Raw genomic sequence first — 22,580 nt, 5'->3', positions numbered from 1 at the left:
AAACACTTTGCAAAGTAGCTTGTTAGATGTTCAAACTATTATACATAAAATTAGCATTCTACTTCTAAGTATATATTCAAGAAAACTGAAAACATATATCCTTATAAAACTCATACACAATGTACATTATTTACAATAGCCAAAAGATCGAAGTAACTCAATGATAACGAACAGATGAACAAATGTGGAATAACTACACAATGGATTATTACTTGGCAATAAAAAGTACTGAGGTAATGATATACACAATATGAACGAACCTTTAAACTTTCCTATGTTAAAAAAAAAAAAGCCAGTCACACACACCCAGAACTTAAATAATTTCATCTATATCAAACATCTAGAATAGGCAAATGCATAAAAGCAAAATGCACATTAGTGGTTTCAAGTGGTACAAGGTTGCTTTCCGGGGTGATAACAATAATCTAAAATGAGTGGTAATGGTCACACAACTCTGTGAATGAAACAGAAACCATTTCCTTGGCCAGCACTATGGTATAGGGGGTAAAGCTGCCACCTGCAGTGCCGGCAACACATATGGGCACCAGCTTGTGTCCAGGCTGCACCACTTTCAATCCAGTTCCCTGCTCAAGTATCTGGAAAGCAGCAGAGGCTACCCCAAGTGCTTGGGCCCCTGCACCCACATGGGAGACCCAGAGGAAGCGCCTGGCTTCTGACTCTGGATCAGGCCAGCTCCAACCATTGCAGTCATTTGGAGAGTGAACCATGGATGGAAGATCCTTCCATTTCTCTCCGCCTTCTCTCTGTATAACTCTGCTTTTCAAATAAATAAAATAAAATCTGAAAAAACCAAAACAAAATAAAAACAAAACAAAACAAAAAAACATGCTGGGTGTATATTTTAAGACAATTTTATAGGGCCTGGTGCTATTAATAGCCTAGTGGCTAAATCTTTGCCTTGTACACACTGGGATCCCATATCAGCACCGGTTCGTGACCTGGCTGCTCCACTTCCCATGCAGCAACCTGTGTGTAGTCTCAGAAAGCAGTAGAGGACGGCCCAAAGTCTTGGGACCCTGAGCTAGTGTAGGAGACCCGGAACAATCTCCTGGCTCCTGACTTCGGGTCAGCATAGCTCCAGTCACTGCAGTCATTTGGGGAGTGAACCAGAACATGGAAGATCTTATTTCTCATTGTTTCCCTCTTTAAAAAAAAAAAATATGAAGAGTCCTGCATTTTAAAAAGGAAGATCTTTCTGTCTCTCCTCTCTGTAAATCTGCCTTTCCTATAAAAATAAATCTTTTAAAAAATTATGGAATGATTCCTGTATAAAAAAAAATAAAGAATTTTAGGGGGCCTGGCACCGTGGCTTAGCAGTTAAAGTCCTTGCCTTGAAAGTGCAAGGATCCCACATGGGTGCTGGTTCTAATCCCAGCGGTCCTGCATCCCATCCAGTTCCCTGCTTGTGGCCTGGAAAAATAGTCGAGCACTGCCCAAAGTCTTGGGCTCCTGGACCCACGAGGAGACCCAGAAGAGCTCCAGGCTTCGGATTGGCTCAGCTCTGGCCATTGTGGCTGCGTAGAGAGTGAATCATTGGACGTAAGATTTCCTCCCTGTCTCTCCTTCTGTCTATATATCTCTGACTTTGCAATAAAAATAAATAAATATTAAAAAAAGAATTTTATAGTAAGCTATCCTTTTTTAAAAAGCCAATTAGACAAAAGCCTTTCTTTCCAACTCACTTTGACTTTCTAGTTTTACTTCTAGGATGACTTATGAAAGCAAACTGTCTTTATTGTTCAGATAAGGGCAAATGGTTTCTAGTAATATCCATCATTAATATCTATCAATTAGCCAACACAATTTAAAATCAGGAATGACACATCTTGAATAAATTCTCTGTGATAAAGTGGACTTGAGATATTACAAACTAAAATACTGAACCAAGTACAACATCTTCGCTGCCTTCCCAACTTTCATCACTTATTTTCCTTCTTTAAGGGAAGGGATAGCATAGGAAATTGAGAAGAACTAGGATCATATGCTTGACTTGCTAGAAAGAAAACAATCCAAAGAAAAACGTTCTAGTTTGCTGTTCACATCTTTCTGTCCTCTGCAGCCATACTTAAGCCAGCAACATATTGCCCAGAATAGGTTTTAAATAGTCTTTCCCAAGAGAGAATTGCAAAGAATACATCATACACTAAAATATACTTTACACCATTAGGTGCTCACAACCTTAACATTAAAACTATGACATCTAAATGTGAGAAAAGTAAGACTAGGCATGTGAAATATTTTTCCAAAGGTCACAGAGCAAAGTTTATTCAAGTAGAACTAAAAGGGCCATTTTCTCCCATTTCTTCACGCTGACCTTTATGTTTCATTTATCTTCACTCCTCCCACAAGCTCTTCCAAATGAAACACAAAAGACTAAGCAATCTGTAGAAAATGTGAAATGACATTTAATTTCATTAATTCCAAGGTGACAATTTAAAAGTCACCAAGCTACCTATAAATGATTTATGATTTGCTTATATTCAAAACAGATCAACTGTTGCTTTGCCTGGCAATTTGTACATTTAATTACAGATTATGAATAAAGAAGATTGCATTAATATTTTTCAAGTCTATTTAAAACTCACAGGCCCTAACATTTCATACCAGAAGAATAAAAAAGGGCAATATTTTAAAGTAAAAGCACTAATCTTATTTTTCTTTTTTTTTTTTTTAATACACATCTCTAAATTCTGATTTGGCTCATTTCAGTAAGTTGAAGAAGAGCATTATACTAGATTCACAGTGGTGGTTTTCAAACTTTTTTTGATCCATTAGTGGTTATTAAGTCAATTGAAGTAGGTTGCCATCAGCATTTTCTTTTTTTAAACATAAAAGGGCTCAAAATAAAGAGGACATGAAATAAGGCCATTATTGTTCGTAAAATGTTTGGTTTCCAAATATTTTAGAGTAAAATCAAAATCATTACTTACCACTGCAACCCACAAAGCCTAATATGATCGATCTGGCTCCTCGCTCCCTCTCTGAACTCAATCATTCTCACTTTTTTCCACAGTCCTCGCTCTCAGTCACACTAACCTTCACTCATGCCTGTGACCTCTGCACTTGTGTATGGCTAGATTGCATTATATTTAGTTTCCTACAGAAATGTTTTCACTGATATGATATAACCTTTTGTCTTTGGCTGTTTGAAAGGTTGATATTGCAAATAATGGTTTTGCACCTGCTGTAAAATATTTGGCCATTATTCAGACTACAATGTACAGAAACTACTCTATTTACTGCCGGGTTAGGCTTCCAAAGTTATATAGATGTCGTAAGGAAGGAGAAAGAGACCATGCTTACAGTTCCTGGATGAATTTCCAGAAAGCTGGCATGTAGCTAATTCTAGCCACTTTCAAACCAGAAATACCCTGCTTTATGCTAACAAACTTTGTCAGATCTTTTCTTCATCCCTAAAAGAAATCAGTGGTAACAACATTAACAATCATTTATGAGACTTAAGCATGTTGTTTTCCCAATAGCTTAAGGAGTGCCCTACCAGCTTTCATGTTTGCACTAACCACCAGACATTCACTTTGCTTTTTCCTGAATAAACTTTAAGTTACTAAAACCCAGGCACTGGTGGCAATTCTTTAATTGAAAGAGTTGTCCCTATCCCATCACCCACTTTTCCTTGTATCTTGCTGATTAATTTTAATGACAAAAGCTTTCAAAAAGTTTCTTTTATAGATTAAGCATGCATATGTTTAACTAGCATTTGGCAGAATTTTCAACTTTGCTACAACCAGTAATTACTTTTATTTCTACTGCAAGGATAAACTAGACCTTTCTAATCCTTCCTATATTAATATTCAAATACCAAAATGTTAACAACATCCAATGTTCCAATATCCAAACACCAAAATGTTAACAACATTTGAGCAAAAGCTGGAAAACAAGGCACAAACATGGTAGACTTGGCAAATGTCAGAGACTTCAAACTATACATACAGGGACGTTTTAAATATGTGAATACAGAATGGATTCTGAGGTAAGTGACAGAGCATAGATTTGTATTATATTTAAAGATTTATTTATTTGAAAGGCTGAGCAAGAGAAAGGAAGAAAGAAAAATCTTCCATTTCCTGTTCACTCCCCAGAAGGCCCCAACAGCCAAGGCCAGGCCAGGCAGAACACAGAATTTCATCCAGGTCTCCCACATAGGCACACAGGATCAAGAACTTGGGCCGTTCTCTGTTCTTTCTCAAGCACATCAGTAGGGAGCTAAATAGAAATTTGTGCAACCAGGACTTGAACCAGCACCCACATCAGATATTGACACTGCAAGCAGCAGTTTAATTTACTGTGCCACAAGGACAGCCCCAACACTGATTATTGATTCACTTCCAGCCAGTCCCACAAGGACTTGCGCCAGCCCCAACACTGATTTTTAAAATAACCTAAATCTAAATCTCAGATCAGAGTAGTAAAATAACAAAACCAAAAGTTCACAAACAACATTCACAAAAAAAGCAGAGGACTTTTTATCCATTTACACCTCAAATCACAATGAGTGAGGAAAACGACCAACAGCCACAAACCCTGCATGGACTCAGTGTGTGTGAGTATATACAGAGTAGCTATGGAGCATTTGAGGACTTGAGGAGGACACCACACTAACTGCTAGGCATTCCAAACTAAACTAACTGCTAGGTATTCACTGCATAGAACAGAGGCCAGTTTGAGATGAGAAGCTGAAAATGGGAAATGTTTTTAGCTTACTCCAATCCTGAGGAGGTATCTTCTAAAAAAAGCTCAAACAGCCTGTGGCATACAGATGCTAAACAACGACCTACCAAGCAAAGCCACCCTGCAGGTCCAGGGTCCACACTGTGCGCAAAGCTCCTAAAGGACACACAACTGACAGAGGACAAGCGAAAGGACATCCAGATCAAAGTGGAGAAACCCAAGGAGCCTAATTCTAAACATTTCACACAAACAACAGAAGAGGGAGCTCTCGGAACTAGAAACGGCACCCTGAAACAACCTGTTTCCAAAGTCCAGGAAAACTAATTCCACATACAAAGAAATGAGCAACAGATCAAGGTTCATCCCATGGTTATTTCATTTACTTATTTTTTTTTAAAGAGAGAATAAGGAGCAAAGTAATATTTTTATAGAAAATGAAAGACAGACCTTGAGAACAGATTGAAATTATAACCTCCTACTTCAAACCAAGCTAAAAGGCATTAGGAAAATAATTCAAAACACAGAACATCAGTATAAATCACAACTACAAAACTCTAGAAAGGATGAAAAAACTCAAAAAGATAAACAGAAATAAGGAGAAATCCATTTCAGAAATGAATACAAACCAGAAAGAATACAACAATGATTTAATATAACAATGCCTTAAAAAAGGGTAAAAGTGAGAAAATTCCTAGTTTTCTTCTTTTTATTTATTTTTAGGATGGACAATGTTAGAAATGGAGACAAAGACTGAGAGGAATCTGCTGATTCACTCCCCACGTGGCCAGGGCTGAGCCAGGCAGAACTCAGGAGCTCCCACACAGCAGTAGAGGCCCATCCACTTGGGTCATTCCCCATTGCTCTCCCAGGTATATCAGCAGGGAGCTGGATCAGGAATGGAGCAGGTGAGACTTGAATCCAGAGACATAGTAGCAACTTAATATGTTATGCCACAACATGGACCCTATGTGAAAATTTTTAAAAATCAAGGGAAAAAGAAACACAAGGTAGGTGAGGACAGATGTTTGGCACAGCAGCTAGGATACTGCCTGGAATACCTGCACCACATCAAAATATCTGGATTTAGCTCTGATTCTTCTGATTCCAGTTTCCCATTGCTACATACTTGAGAGGCAGTGAATGACAGTTCAAAATTTGGGCCACAGCCATGTATATGGAAGACCAGCAAATGAAATATTTCCCTGTCACTCACTCACTCTCTCTCTCTCTCTCTCATCTAAATTAAATAAAAAGAAGAGAAGCAGGAGGAAAAGGAAGAAGAAAAGAGAAGAGGAGAGGAGAGGAGAGGAGAGGAGAGGAGAGGAAGAGAAGAGAAGAGAAGAGAAGAGAAGAGAAGAGAAGAGAAGAGAAGAGAAGAGAAGAGAAGAGAAGAGAAAAAGGAAAAGGAAAGCAAAGCATGGAACTTCTTCCAGATCTTCCACATGGGAAGCAAGCGTCCAAACACTTGAGCCATCTTCCACTACATTTCCTAGGCCATCAGCAGGGAGCTAGGTTGGGAGTGGAGCAGCCAGAGCATAAACTGGTGTCCATATGGGCTGCCAGCATTGCAGGTGGAAGTTTTACCCTTCCATGCCACAATGCTGGTCCCGGAGCAGTGTCAATGCAAACTCCCACTATGGTAAATCATTCAGTCTAGCGTTTACTTGCCACCCATCTCAGAGAGAGATGGCACATCCATTAGATCATATGCAGAGCAACTCTAAATAAAAAATTAAGAGGTCTAATTTAAGTACCTAAATCCTAAGAGAATAGAAATTTAGTTCGGCACGATCAGTTGCTAAGGAGGCATGAGTGAGGGTGGTGATTGGAATGAAGAAGAAAGAGGAAGTCTAACAGGCACTGCTGTACATTTAGACACAGTCAAGGCCCAGTTTCCAAGGACTATTAAAACAAAACAAAGGAACAAATGGAGAGTTTGAAGATCATGGCCCCATAAAGAGAACCTTGGGACTGGACTAAGAATTTGAGATTTCGTAAAACAAAGGCAGTCCTAAGGGATTTGATTTTTAAAAATTGTTTTAAAGAGATTATTGTAATAGCTCTAATGATTTAGCAGCTGTGTGTAGGATGAACTACAGTGGGAGTCACTGGAAATAGCGAGATCCATGACTTGCTCACTTAACCATCAGGATTCTAGTTGTTTCTTAGATTATACAAACTTAATTTCTAATATGCATGGTCAATATAAAATCACTTATATATAACCTTTATGCCTGCCTGACTAGCAAAGCACCACATGTTTCAGAAGCTGGAGTTTTGTTTTGTTTTAATTATGCCATGGAAGAAGAACGTAAGAAACCTGATTCACATTCCACAAGAAAATACGTTGAAATGTGGTGAAATGTCTTCACCAAAATGAAACCTCACCCATACACTGGAATGAAACTTGCAAACCTATCCACTCAAAACCCTTACAAATGTTATCATTTTGCCAGGATTTTTTCTTATTTACTAAGTAACATTTTAGACACATTCCATTGTCCAATCTTGTGGGGCCAGCTCACAAGGCAAAAAAGAAAAGACCTGTCTGTAGCTCTCTCCATAGGAAATGATATTAGGAAGGACATAAAATATAATCAGCGATAGTGAAGATCTTTCTTCATCCCTCAGGCTATCAAATAAAATGAAAATAAATATTTAAAACCTAAAAGATGCAAGAATTTCAAATTCTAATATTTAAAGTACACATTTATACAAATGCCACATATTTTACATAGCATATTAAGGACAGAAACACAGGGATATTGTGATATTTAAGTACCCAAACATTTTGACTACACTAAATAGGCCATTCTTTTCATGACAAAATGGTTGTTTAAATGATCCTAAATTCAGTTGAAACAACAAAATAAATCTACTACCTTTTTTTTGTAAACTTCACCCACAGAATAGCCATGTTTCCCACAAACAGAAATCATCGTGTTTATATTTCTGGGAAATATAAAACAAGCATACTATATTTAAATCATTACATATTATTTAGTAAGGCACATAACAGGTTTAAAATGAGGATAGTTGATATTGATCTATACAACCACTAGGAGAAAAGAGAGAAGGAAAAACTGAAAAAAAAAGGACAAAACATTAAAATACATTAAAGATTGGTATAATCGGCAAAACACAGGAATATAGATCTTACTTGGAAAAACTGCTCTCACACACAAACTTATCTCTGGCAAACAAATTCTGTGGAAATGTTAAAAGATGCAAACAGCACAATTGCTGAAGAAATAACATTCAGTTTTTTTTTTTAACATTCACAGTTTTTAAAAATATTTTAAAGGATGTTGAAAATCATGATGAACTTTTCTATTATTTAGGCATAATTACTCAAGTTGGAATGTAATTTTAATGTCTAAAACACATTACAGAGGGGTAGGTATTTAGCCTAGAGGTTAAGATGCCTGCACCTTACACCGGAGTACTTAGATTAAATGTATAGCTCCTATCCTGACCAGCTTCCTGCTAATGAAGTCCCCAGGTCTATCAAGCAATTGGATTTAGGCAATCCATGTGGGAGATCTGGATTGTGTACCGAGCTCTTGGACCCTGCCCAGGCCCAGCACTGCAAGCACGTGTGTATGTGTGTATAGTATGGGAGGAAGGTGAATAAGGAGATGGGACAGCTGTTTCTCTGGCATCTATAGTGATTATTAATTCCTCAGATTTATTTCCTCAAGGGTTCTGATAATTTAGACATCAACGAGTCCTTTTAAAAAATGAGAATTCTGCCTTGAAAGTAAAAAGGAACTAAAGTTACTGAAAGCTCTAAGTGAATCAATACAAGTAATAACATTCTAATTTATGAAACAGTCATTTTTACTGAGATGGAAAATGACTATTTGGATATGGAAAAGACACTCTTTACAGGGTCGAGTACACCAAAGAGGCTTTCATTTCTCTCTTACCACACAGTTCCCAAGATCCCTCGTGTTAGACACAGCCTCTCAAGATAAGAAGGTAATGTTCCCTGGTAGGTACGAATCACTATTTCTTCTATATTTTTGAACAAAATTTGGCAATAAAAAGCATCATGCAAATTCTATATTTATTTACAGCTTAACATAGACAATATTTCTTTTTCTCCAAGAAAAAAAAAATCTTTTTCCCTAAATTTACAGTTTGAGAGAGAGGGGGACAGAGAGAGCAGCAGAAAGCTCCCACCCAACTGGATGACTCTGCAAAAGCCTGCAAGAGCTGGGACTGAAGCCAGGAACTCAACCTAGATTCCACATGGAGGTCAAGGACCCAATTACTTGCTATCTCAGGGTCAGCATTAACGAGAAGATGGAATTTGGACATAGAGTTGGGACTAAAACCCACGTACTCCAACATGGAATACAGGTGTCCCAAAACCATAATTGTTAACCCAAATGCCTGCCTTTCCCTAAAGATCTTTAGAGGTCAAAGTGTTGGGATCCCATATACGTATTGGTTTGTATCCCTGCTGCTCCAGTTTCCATCCTGCTCCCTGCTTGTGGAGTGGGAAAGCAGTAGAGGAGGGTCCAAAGCCTTGGGACCCTACATCCTCAAGGAAGACTCTTGCCACTGCTACCACTTAAGCAGTATTTACCAATGGATAGAAGACCTTTTTTTCTGTCTCTCCTCTGTCAATATGCCTTTCCGATAATTTTTTTTGGTGAAAATTTAAAAATCTTTAGGGCCTGGCGCGGTGGCCTAGTAGCTAAAGTCCTCACCTTCAATGTGCTAGGATACCACATGGGCGCCAGTTCTAATCCTGGCTGACCTGCTTCTCATCCAGCTCCCTGCTTATGGCCTGGGAAAGCAGTCAAGGACGGCCCAAAGCCTTGGGACCCTGCACTCCTGTGGGAGACCTGGAAGAGCTCCAGGCTCCTGGCTTCAGATCAGCGCAGTAGCAGCCATTGCAGCCGCTAGGGGAGTGAATCATCAGACGGAAGATCTTCCTCTCTGTCTCTGCTCCTCTCTCTATATATCTGACTTTGCAATAAAAATAAATAAATCATTTTAAAAAGAGAGAAAGTTGTTTTTCTAAAAAAACTGTTGATTCATTTAATGTATCTATAATTCAGCATGGAAGTTTTAATCACAGCAAAACAAAAGAGAGGTAATTATTCAAATAGTGACAAGGATAACAAAAATAACCTCCAGTTTTCCAGTTCTGGGGTATTTACCAAGAGCTTGGATAAACTTCATTGCATGTATTTTTTACTTAATTGTTACAACAATCTCATATTTTATTTTAAAAAGATTGATTTATCTGTTTGAAAGACAGTTATAGAGTGAGAGGGAAAGACAGTGCACTTCTGTCTGCTGGTTCACTTTCCAAATAGCCACACAGGCAGACAGGCTTGAGTCAGATCAGAGCCAGAAGCCAGAGTCTCCATCAGGTGTCTCATGTGGATGGCAGAGGTTCAAGTACTTGGCTCATTTTCTGTTGCCTCCATGTACATTAGCAGGGAGCTGGACTAGAAGCAGAGCAGCCAGGACTTGAACCGGTACTTTTAGGAAATGTCAGCATCACAGTTGGAGGCTTAACCTGCAACACCACAATGCCAGCTCCCACAATAATCTTCTTTAGAGATGTATTTATTTTTATTTGAAATGCATATTGACAGAGAAAGAAGAAGGGAGGGGAAAAAACAAGAGCATAAACCTGATTACATTGTTTCACTTTATTATTTTTTAAGATTTATTTTGTTTTTATTGGAAAGGTAGACATACAGAGAGGAGGAGAGACAGAGAGGAAGATCTTCCATCCGTTGATTCCTCAAGTGGCTGCAACGGCTGGAGCTGCACCAATCCGAAGCCAGGAGCCAAGAGCTTTTTGTGGATGTCCCAGACAGGTGCAGGGTCCCAAGGCTTTGGACCGTCCTCAACTGCTTTCCCAGGCCACAGGCAGGGAGCTGAACGGAAGTGGAGTTGCCGGGATTAGAACCAGCGCCTATATGGGATCCTGCTGTGTGCAAGGTGAGAACTTTAGCCACTAGGCTACCGTGCCATGCCCACGTCGCTTCACTTCATAAATGTGCTGTTGACTTCAAGTTCAAGAGCTGTGATAACTTTCAAAATAACCCAATCACCCTGTCTAACTTGACAAAGGAACCATCCATTCACTCTATTCTGCTTACCTAGTGTCACTTCCCAATCAAGTCCCAGTCCTCTGCTTGTTTGCTCATGCTATTCTTAGACTTGATTAGCCCTTGCCTGCACTCACCCACACTCTCCACCTGCTAAAAGACTCCTTTTATTTCTGAAATATAGTATAAACATCTTAACAAATAAAATTTCTTCCAGATAACTAAACAAATACCTAAACTAAATAAAACTTGAGATTGTGTTCCAAGTTACACCGCTAACTCCAAAACCTCAACCTCCATAACACGTTTGAAACAGTATTATAATGCCCTCTTCATTTTTAAAAAATATTTATTTATTTTTATTGGAAAGGCAGATTTACAGAGGAGGAGAGACACAGAGGAAGATCCTCCATCCAATAGTTCACTCCCCAAGTGACCACAACGGCTGGTGCTGAGCCAATCCAAAGCCAGGAGCCAGGAGCTCTTCTGGGTCTCCCATGTGGGTGCAGGGTCCCCAGGCTTTGAGCCATCCTCGACTGCTTTCCCAAGCCACAAACAGAGAGCTGGATGGGAAGCAGGGCTGCTGGGATTAGAACCGGTGCCCATATGGGATCCCGGTGTGTGTAAGGCAAGGACTTTAACCACTATATTATCGTGCCAGGCCCACCATCTTCATTTTAATCTATAACATTGTTGGAAAGTTCTAATAGACGCAAATAATAAATTTTCCAATGTAGAAGAAATCATTCAAATCTTATATGAAGCAAAATATAAAGGTTTGAGTTCAAGCTCTATCAGATTGTAACTTACTATGTTACCAACAGCAAGTAACTTAACCTTTTTGAATCTCCCTTTAGTTACATTTAACTTGAGGATAATATCATTACCTATACTTCTGAGAGTTTATTATAAAGGTTAAGTAATGTAAAGCATTTAGCACAGTATTTGTGTTTAAATACTAATTTTAGTAAATGCATAGAAATACATTAATAGGAAATTATTCTGACTTTCCATAGTCAAAAGAACTGATTCAAGACTTTACTGGTCCATGTTCTAAAAACAAAGTTCCTTGACAATTAATTACTTAACAGTAAGCAGCTGAAACAGACATAAATAGGTCATTTAACAGCTGAATTCTAATTCATACAGGTGTTAAAAATAGTGAGTCAGCCTTCATTGTACGGAAATATTATAATAAATAACCACAAGGAACAGAGACCACAAACTGAAAACCAAATGGTGAGAAACGAGAAACACTGTGATATGAATCAGGGAATCCCTACGTATAGTTACAGCAAAAGGAAGTGACCAGGGCCCGGCGGCATGGCCTAGCAGCTGAAGTTCTTGCCTTGAACGCCCCGGGATCCCATATGGGCACTAGTTCTAATCCCGGCAGCTCCACTTCCCATCCAGCTCTCTGCTTGTGGCCTGGGATAGCAGTCGAGGACATCCCAAAGCTTTGGGACCCTGCACCTGCGTGGGAGACCCGGAAGAGGCTCCTGGCTTCGGATCGGCATAGCATCGGCGGTTGCATCGGATGGAAGGTCTTCCTCTCTGTCTCTCCTCTCTGTATATCCGCCTTTCCAATAAAAAAAAACTGGACTGTCATACAAAATATAATAAAAGTCCATCCTTATCTAATATCACATATAAAAATTAACTGAAAATGAATCAAAGACCTGAAAGAAAGCTCTGAATGCATGAAATTCTTAGAAGACAGTATATAACAAAAATTTCAAGACACTGGATTTTGCAGTAAGTTCTCACACTTGACATCAAAGCCAAAGGCAACAAAACAGACAGCAGATTGATTGAAAAACTTTAAAAATTTTTTGTGCATTAAAAGGAAAGGTATTTATAAGTCATATATCTGAATAAGAACGTGATATCCAGAGTATGTATGAAGGCACTTAAAACTTCTTTTAATTCATGCATAGTTTTTGCATAATATGTATTTTTCATGATCTTTTGGAGGTAGCTTCATACATACTTGACGACAACCGCACAATCCAACTCAAAAATGGGCAAAGGATCTAAACAGACATTTCTCTAAGGTTATACAAAGCCAATAGGCACATAAAAAGATGCTCAACATCACTAATAACTGCAGAAATGGAAACTAAAACTACAATGAAATACACCTCACACCTATTAGGATATTTACTATTAAAAAGAGCAGAAAGGGGTAGACTTTGACAAGTGTTAAAAATGCCACTTGGGAAGCTTGCATTCTGTTAGTGAGTGCCTTGGTTCAAGTCCCAGCTCTGTTTTCAACTCCAGCTTCCTGTTAATGCCCACTCACTTTTTTTTTTTAAGATTTATTTTATTTTTATTGGAAAGGCAGATATACAGAGAGGAGAGACAGAGAGGAAGACCTTCCGTCCGATGCAACCGCTGCTGCTATGCCGATCCGAAGCCAGGAGCCTCTTCCGGGTCTCCCAAGCGGATGCAGGGTCCCAAAGCTTTGGGCCGTCCTCGACTGCTTTCCCAGGCCACAGGCAGGGAGCTGGATTAGAACCGGCGCCCATATGGGATCCCCGGTGTGCAAGGTGAGGACCTTAACCACTGCGCCACCACGCCGGGCCCCCCACTCACTCTTAGGACCAGCAAGTATTTCAGGCCCTGCCAATCATGTAAGAGATCTGGATGGAATTTGGGGCTTGTGGTCTTGGCCTGGTTCCACACATGCTGTTGTGAGCATTTGAGGAGTAGACCAAAAAACAGAGCTATTTCAGTATTTCCCACTGCCTTTCAAATAAAAAAAAAATTAAAGGGTAGAAATATATTTGCAAAGATATGAACAAATCAGAAATCATATGCACTGTTGATTGGAATTGAAAATGATATAGACATTGTGGGAAACAACATGATGATTCCTCAAAAAATTAAAAACAGCATTACCACATGATCCAGCACTTACAATTGTGATATATACTCAAAAGAAAGTTATTACAGCAATATGTACACTTATGTTCAGACCAGTAATAACTAAAACAATGAATCAACCCAAGTGTTCATCAAAAATGGATAAGCAAAATATGGTATATATGTATAATTACACATACACATATATATACACACAAACACAATGCAGTATTATCAGCCATATAAATTAAGAAAAATTTTGAATCATTATGTTGAGCAAAATTAGTTAATTACAATAAGACAAATACTGGATGATTCCACTTATACGACACAGAGCAATCAAAACCAATGAGGAGAGAGAACGTAGAGTGGTGGGTGCCAGGAGTTAGAAACCTGGTGGTTCAAAGTTTCAGTTTCACAAGATGAAAAGAGTTCTGAAGATGGATGGGAGTGATAATTGCACATTATGAATGTATTTCATGTAACCACTGAATTAATGGTTAAGATGGCAGATTTTTTGTTGTGAACATTTTCCCACAGTAACAAATAAAAGCAGTTAGATGTATAAGGTTAGAATTGTGGGCTTGAGATATAAATGTGATTGTCATAAGCATATAAACAGATCATAAAGTCAAATGACAGGATTAGATTACAGAAGCAACCAATACGGTAGACAGAGCCTTGGAACAGTCAAAGGTTTAAGATCAGGGAGATGAAGACCAAGCTAAGGAAACTGAGAAGAATGGCCTGTGAAACATAAGGAGAACCAGGAGAAAGTGATACGTCCTGGAAGCTGAGTGAATGAGGTTTTCCAAGAATGGAGCAGATCACCTGTCAAATGAGGCTGGTGGATCAAGCAAGGTAATGAACAAGAGCTGACCACTGGAAATAGCAAGTTGAAAACACCAGTGATGACCCTAACAACAAGTGTAGATGTCGTAAAGGACAAATGCCTGACCAGACTCATTCAAGAGAGAATGAGTGAAGAGGAGTAAGAGACCAGATACTGAGACAAATCTTCTGAGGAGTTTTGTTCTAAAGGAAAACAAAAAATGAGTAATTGCTAGGAGGGAAAGTTGAGCAGGGGAATTTTTTTTTAAACCTACAGTTTCATATACTAACAAGAATGATTCAATAGAGAAGAGGGCACTTAGCCCAGTCTTGAGGATTCAGAACGCTTCTTGAAGGAGCTGTCCCATGTAGAGCCAGGAAGGCTGAGTAAGAGTGAGTCAAGACAAATGAGGATAGGATTAGAACAAATGAGTAATCAGAAGTAATAACTACATAGTGTGTGAGCCTAGCTGTGGTCGGGAGTGGGGATGGTTAACAATATAAGACAAAACTGAGAATGATAGGAGATGAGCTTAGAGGTAAACAGTTACCAAGCTGCTCCATTTCCGATCTAGCTCCCTATTTATTATGGACTAGGAAAAGAGCAGAGGATGGCTCAAGTCCTTGGGCCCTGAACCCATGTGGGAGACCTGGAAGAAGCTTTTGGCACTGGGTTGGCTCAGCTCTGGCCATTGCAACTATTTGATGATTGAACCAGCAGTTGGAAGATCTCTCTGGCTCTACACTCTGTGTATCTGTCTTTCAAATAAAAATAAGTAAAAAAAAAATTTAAACAATAAGAAGGAGAAGGGGGAGGAGGAGGTGGAAGAAAAAGAAACAGAAAAGGGGCCTAGCGACAGAACCTAAATGCTCAGTTTTGAAGGCAGCAGCTTCTAGCTTGAGCTGCTAGGCACATGATGTTGCTGTTATTTGTGTTTGGAATACTGGAGAAGGTACAAGTAGTGAATAAATAATTTCAGCTTTGGATATGTTGATTTGGGGACCTGTGTAAGGCATCCAGCAACTTAATATGGTTAGACAGGTAGAAAATTCAAACTTTAGGGCTCAATAAATCTAGAAAGCATCAACATTTGTGCAGCCATTAAAATTACCATAAAGGGCCAGTCATATAGCATACCAGTTAAGGCACTTCTGCTTCTGACCCAGCTTCCTACTGATGCATGTGTGAGGCTGCAAATGGCCAGGTACTTGGGACTGGGATTGAGTTCCAGGCTCCTGGTTTCAGCCCGGCCAAACCCTGGATATCACAGACAAAGGGAAAGTGAATTAGTGGGTGGAAGACCTCTGTCTGTTTCTGCCTCTTTGCTTTTTCAAAATAGCATAAGAATAAATAAATTTCTTATAGATTTATGAATTTGTAAGGCAGATTCACAGAAAGAACACTTATTGTTCGAGGTCTTCCATTTACAGGTTCACTCCCCTAGTGGGCATAACAGCCAGGGCGAAACCAGGCAGAAGTCAGGAGCCACATGCTTCATTTGTGTCTCCCATAGGGTGGCAGGGGCCCAAGAATATGAGCTATCTTCCATTACTATTCCCAGGCCAGTAGCTAAGAGCTAAATCGGAGTGGAGCAGCCGGGGCATGAACTGATGTCAGCTGCCTGTATTGCAGGCAGCAACTGTATCTGCTATACTACAACAACGGATCCAAATGCTAAATAAAAATTTTTTTAAATTACAACAGTGTGTGAGATGAGTCAAAAGTAACACAGGGTAAACAATGGAGGAAATTTTAGGAACACTGGCCTCTAAAGAGAAGCTAGTGGCGGAAATGCTTCACAGAGTTTCAGATACAACAGCTAGAAAGATTAAAAAGAAAAACAAACAAACAACAACAAAACCAAACAGAAAAACAAACCAGAAATAGGCAAGAACTAATTCTACTATATCAGCAATGTACATAGAGGAGTGACAGTGACTTTTATAAGCTGACAGACATCAGAAGAGATTAAAGACAGAGGGGTAGGAGAGACAGAAATACCACGTCACTTTACAACCTAGATCCTCTCCATTAAAAAAAATGAGTAGAACCTACAGGGACATTCCTTCTTGTGGTACTACTGAGATATTCAAGTCATTTTTGAGTGGGGAAAAATCAGAGACCAAGCACATATATATCACCATCTGTAGATCACAGATTATTTACAGTAAATTATTCTAAGAATTTGACAATATATTTTAATAAACTAAAAATTATGGTCGAGCATTTATAAAAGGAATAGGACAATTTTTACTTTTTATTCTCCTCCACAGTCTTATCACCTAGCTGATGACTTCAGGTAAACTCAACTAACATTATAAAAGTCATGGGGCCTGGCGTGGTGGCGCAAGTGGTTAAGGTCCTCGCTTGCATGCCTGGGATTCCATATGGGTGCCGGTTCTAATCCCGGCAGCCCCGCTTCCCTTCCAGCTCCCTGCCTGTGGCCTGGGAAAGCAGTCGATGACAGCCCAAATCTTTGGGACCCTGCACCCACGTGGGAGACCCGGAAGAGGCTCCTGGCTTCAGATCAGCACAGCATTGACCGTTGGGCTCACTTAGGGAGTGAATCATCGGACGGTAGATCTTCCTCTCTGTCTCTCCTCTCTGTATATCCGCCTTTCCAATGAAAAAATAATAAAAATAAATCTTTTAAAAAAAAAGTCATACATATACTATTGTTATAATACAGGGGAAAACAGTGGTGGAGTAGGGAGAGAGGGTGGAAGTGGAAATCTCTTACCCTAAGGAACTGTAAAAAAGTCATACAGTCCTATGTAACAAGGACATGTATTTAAGCATGGATGATATAGAATCTTAAACCACTAATAATTAAGGAAAGATATTATCAGTAATAATAAAGACTTATCAGAAATGGAAAAGCTCTTGGATGTCCAAAGAAAGATACAAGTGGAAACAAAGAAAACAAGATTCAATTTCCATTTCTGACTAAAAGCAGACAACTTGTCAACTAAAAATCACTTCGTTCTGGATGACTGTACTGCACTACACTAAGTGGCAATGATTCACAAGTTTTTGGTGTCTGCCACCTGTCCAGAACAAGTTCACAGACTTCCAAAACATCAACAGGAAGCATGTTTTCTGATGAGCACCTGAGGCAAAACCATGTGTAGAAGGGACATAACAGAATAATGTACTTGAAATGGGATTGCACTTTTTTGGGGGTAGGGTAGGGAAAACTTCTATGGTGTGATCATTCGATTATGGAATATCTGGATCTAGGATGTATCCAGCATTAGAAAAGCACGACTCAGACTACAGCAAAATGAAGCGACAGCACTCTAGGCCAGAAAGAAAAAAAAGACATTTGAGGCAGTGTCTTCCAGTGTCTGATTGAGTCAGAGAAAGAGAGAAACAGAAAGGAGAGAGATGGGAAGAGAGATGAGAAGAAGCAAACTCAGACTTGACTTCAAAACATAGAAAAAAATCTGTAGCTGTGTTCAACTTTTTGTTTAGTCCCCTCCCGTATTAATTTACTACTAAAACAGCCTAATTATATTTAGGAAAACTAAAAGTCCAAATTATCTCAGAATCTAAGTACTAAAGGATCTTAGATGAGTTTTCTGCACAGCATTCATCCTTCGTGACATGTTTTAGAGCTCTGCTTGACTGCTCCACTCACTTCATTTTAACTCTTTATTATCACTCAATTTTATATTTCTTCTAAACTATAATGCTGTCATCTATTCCTGAAAAATAAAGCTTTCTTTGATAATTAAGTGATGATATAAAACTTAATTGGGTCCATGAAATTCCACTTCTATGTATCTACCCAAGAGAAATAAAAAACAGAAAAAGCTGTGCACCAGTGTACCAAACAGTATTGTTCATAATAACCAAAAATCAGAAACAAGCCAAAAGTCCATTAACCACTGAATAAACAAAACAAAGCAGCATATCAGCAACAAAAAATAAGTGAAGGGCAAGCAGGAGGAACACTGGTTAAGCCACCACTAGGATCCCCACATTCCACACTGAATGCCTGGGTCCAAATCCTCCCCTTGCTTCTGCTGCAGCTTCCAGCTAATGTGTGTCCTGGAAGGCAGCAGATGATACTGGCTCAAGCGCTGAGGACTCTGCACCACACAGGGGGCCCACACAAAGTTCATGGTTGCTAACCTGGTACAGTCCTGGCTACTGTAAACATTTGGCAAATAAACCAGCAGATGAAAGACAACTGCTTGTCTCTTCCAAACACATAAACAAAAAATGAACTACTGAGATAGTTGACAAATGGATAAACCTCTAGAACAATGTATATGAAGGAAATCAAATATAAAACACTATATATTTCATGATATTATTTAAAATTTATGAAATATATAAATCTATAAGACAGAAAGCAAATTAGTGACCAGAATCACTGGATATGTGACTGAGAACTGGCTGGAACTGAAAAAAGAATCTCTTAAAAGAACCACCTTCTCAGATAGGTCACACCCCGGGCCCCAAAGCCTTACTACTGGTCCCCCCCTCTCAGGTGACATCCCAAGATCAAGTTTCTGCCCTCATCAATCAGCTGCCCAATAAATCATTAACATTAAACACTGTTTTGGGGAAACAAAGTCCTACTGAAACAATAACACCCCCAGACATACGAATGTTATGAGTCTCTTAAAATACAGAAAATTTTAATCAAAAAATAATACTAGCAATTATAAATATCTCAAAATGTTTAAAGGAGAAGTTCATAAATCCTTACATTCAGAAAATATGTGGAGAAAAATAAAATAATGCAATTATGAAGATCAAAGTAGCGGAAGATACAAAAAAATACAAACTTTGGAAATCTAGAAACATCAAGTTAAACCTCTGAGAACATAGAACATTTAAAATATGGAGTAAAAATTCTCTCATCTCCACTGTATTGCTACATATTTAACTCATCCCAAGATAAAATCCAATCACTGAGGCAAATAAGAGTTCTTTCACCAACCAGTAAGAGACGAAACTGTCTCCTGGCTTCATCCCCAGGAGGTTACCGAGGTACGTTTTGTGAACAAAGTTAGTACAAACATCAGAGAATGGCCTCTAATATCTGTTTTTTAAGTAAGAAAAGGAAAAGCCTTCATTAGCTACGGCAAACTCCTGCTTTTTGCAACGTTGCTCTGCTAATTTACACTTCTCACAGAAATAATGACGGTCACTGCACAGGAGACAGCTCTAAGAGCTAAGAAAAAACATGTTAAAATACAATTTCCACATTTACTCCTATCAGGGACAATACAATCATCTTCATTATGACTGCCACTACAAACTAAGATAGCACACACTTAATCGCACACAAAAATGTCCAAAGCAACCCAATAGCTGAGTCATTATCCACTACAGAGCTTAAGAAGTTGATATAGTCAGTGAGTGGAAATTATATATGTTACAAAAGTAATCTCTTTCTGTAGTCTTTGTTAAGGGTTCTAGAAGTGAATTTCAACATGGTTGCTAACTCTAAAAGTGATTTTCTTACAGTTATCTTCCTACTAGCTTTTGGATACATCCCCCACTCAGGAGTTAAATTAAATAACATTTATACATCAACTGAGTTATACTAAAGATCATGTCCTACCCATTTCTAGCTGAGCATAGATGATAATCTATTATTAGCTTCGCCAAGAATGGGCTAGTCAGCTGGGATATAATAGTCTCCTGAGCTTTATGCCATTTCCTAAATTTAAAAATGAAACTTCAATTGAATAAAAATAGGTACAACGTAACAGCTAGTGTAATTTAATTACAGATAGATTAAGACAAGTATGACACTAACTTTAGAACAAAAAAGAACTAGAAAAGAATCTAGAAAATTAAATATGAAGGGTGGGCATTTTGGCAGTGGGGTAACCATTGTCAACACCTACATACCGTAACTGAGTGCTAGTTTGAGTCCACACTACTTTACTTCCTACCTTTATTTTACCTTGCCAATACGCTGGAAATGAACTAGCAGACAGATCTTTCACTCTCTTGCTCACCATTCCTCCTTTCAAATAGATAAACCTTAAAAAAATAATCCAATGTGGGGACTAACACCACAATGTATCAGGTTAAGCCCCTGCCTGCAGCACAAACATCCCATATGGGCATGGGTTTACTTCCAATTCAGCTCCTTACTAATGGGTTGGGAAAGTCAGTTGAGGATGGCCCACAGCCTTGGGACCCTGTACCCATGTGGCAGACCCAAAAGAAGCTCCTGGCTCCTGGCTTCGGATCGGCGCAGCACCAGCCATTGCGGTATCTGACTTTGCAATAAAAAATAAATGAATCTTTAAAAAAAAAATTCCCCTCTCCCTCACTTTGATTTTAATTATTTGAAAAACAGAATGACAAAAAACAAACAAACAAAAACAGGAGCTGAGAGATCTGTCTCGCAGTTGCTCCACTTCCCAGTGAGCCAGACTGAAGCCAGGAATCTGGAACTCTACCAGGGTCTCCCACGGGGATGGCAGGTTCACATGCGTGTAGATCATCTTGCTTGGCTTCCCCAGGTGCATTAGAGGAAGCTGGAGCAGAAGTAGAGGTCCCATATAGAATGCCAGCATCACAAGTGGCTGCACAACGACTGATGTGCCACAACGCTGGGCCCTAAATATGTTTATAAATATTACAAGATCAAAATTTAAATTCCCTGCCTGCTATTTTTCAAGAATTTTGTCAGATGTAGTTGTACATTTGATTTTTTCACTTATGGCACTCATATTCCACTTTATTTTCCCATGGCATTAAATACTTTCTGACCATGATTTAATGTTATGATAGCTCATAAATTTCATTATTTAAGCCTAGTTCTAGTGACTACATATAGATGTTTGCGGTTATTTTCTGTATTTGAAATTTTTGCATGTACATTTTTATGTTAAACATCTCTAATAATATAATTAAATTCTTAGCTTTAAAATTAGTGACATAAAGGATATAACAGATAACAGTAATGCAGTAATTACCATTGCCAAGTTGTCCTAAATACTTCACAATTTTTTTGGCATACACACACACACATATATATTCTAAGCAACTCACAGAGCTAGGCTACTTCTTGCAACAATTTCTGAGGAAGGAAACGAAGGCCCAAAGAGAACCAGTGACTTGCCCAAGATCATAAGCTAGGAAGTACCACAGTCAGGATTCAAATTTGCTAGTCAGTTTCCAAGATGCATATTTCAATCATTACACTAGACTATTAATCCCATGTTCTTCAACCACAGAATGCCAAGTATCCTAGAAATTTTTACCTACGTAAAAATTTACCTGAGGAACCTCTGTTTTAGAAAGCATTTCAGAATATGTTGAAAATTACTATCGTAATTATAAAAGGGGTAGGGGAACAGAGTAGTACAATGAATAAGCCCTCCCTGCCAAAAACCTCTGAAAGTCATTTTGCTAGTAGTTTTAAATACAGATAGTCAAATAAGAAAATACTCAAAAATGTTTAAAATAACGCATAGTCTTGGATTAGGCAACAATATCTAGGAAATAACAATAAAAGCACAAGAGAAAACATAAATGAACAAATTTAAATCATTAAACGTTATTAAGAAAAATAGGACTTCATTGAAATTAAAAATATTTGTGCTCTAAAAGACACCATGCAGGCAACTAGTTAGACAAAGTCATGAAGACGCAAAGCAGAAAAGAAGTTAGTAGGGACTGGGAAAGTGACTGTTACATCAGCATGCAGCTTTTACTTAGAACGATGATAAAGCTTCGAAGAAAGGATGGAGGCTATGGCTGCACAACAAATACATTTAATGCTGCTTAACTGTACATTTATTATACAAATGGTAAAAAAATGTTTAAGCTTATTTTTTTGTTTGGGAAAGCAGAGTTACAGAGTCAAACAGTGATTCTTCTATCAGCCAGTCCACTGTCCGAAAGGGTGCAAAGGCCAGGGCTGGGATGGGCCAAAGCCAAGAGCCTGGAACTTCTTCCAGATCTCCAGCAAGGGTGCAGGGACCCGAGCACTTGGGCTCTGCTGCCTTCCCAGGCACATTGGCAGGGGACTTGATCAGAGGTGGAGCAGTCAGGACGTGAGCCTGTGCCCAAACGGGATGCCAGAAGCTCACGTGGAGGCTTCACCACTAGGC

General features: G+C 38.9%; 1 protein-coding gene across 17 annotated transcripts in view; it reads right to left on the bottom strand.

Moving 5' to 3' along the window:
• The window catches only part of LOC121167799 (sarcolemmal membrane-associated protein), a 116,847-nt gene that overhangs the window by 72,068 nt on the left and 22,199 nt on the right, over positions 1–22,580 (bottom strand). The window lies entirely within an intron of this gene.

The sequence above is a fragment of the Ochotona curzoniae genome, unplaced genomic scaffold (assembly GCF_017591425.1).
Source record: "Ochotona curzoniae isolate NIBS_2020 unplaced genomic scaffold, NIBS_Ocur_1.0 patch430, whole genome shotgun sequence".
NCBI classification, from domain to species: Eukaryota; Metazoa; Chordata; class Mammalia; order Lagomorpha; family Ochotonidae; genus Ochotona; species Ochotona curzoniae.
The sequence above is the reverse complement of the archived record's forward strand: the minus strand, read 5'-3'. Positions and strand labels throughout refer to the sequence as shown.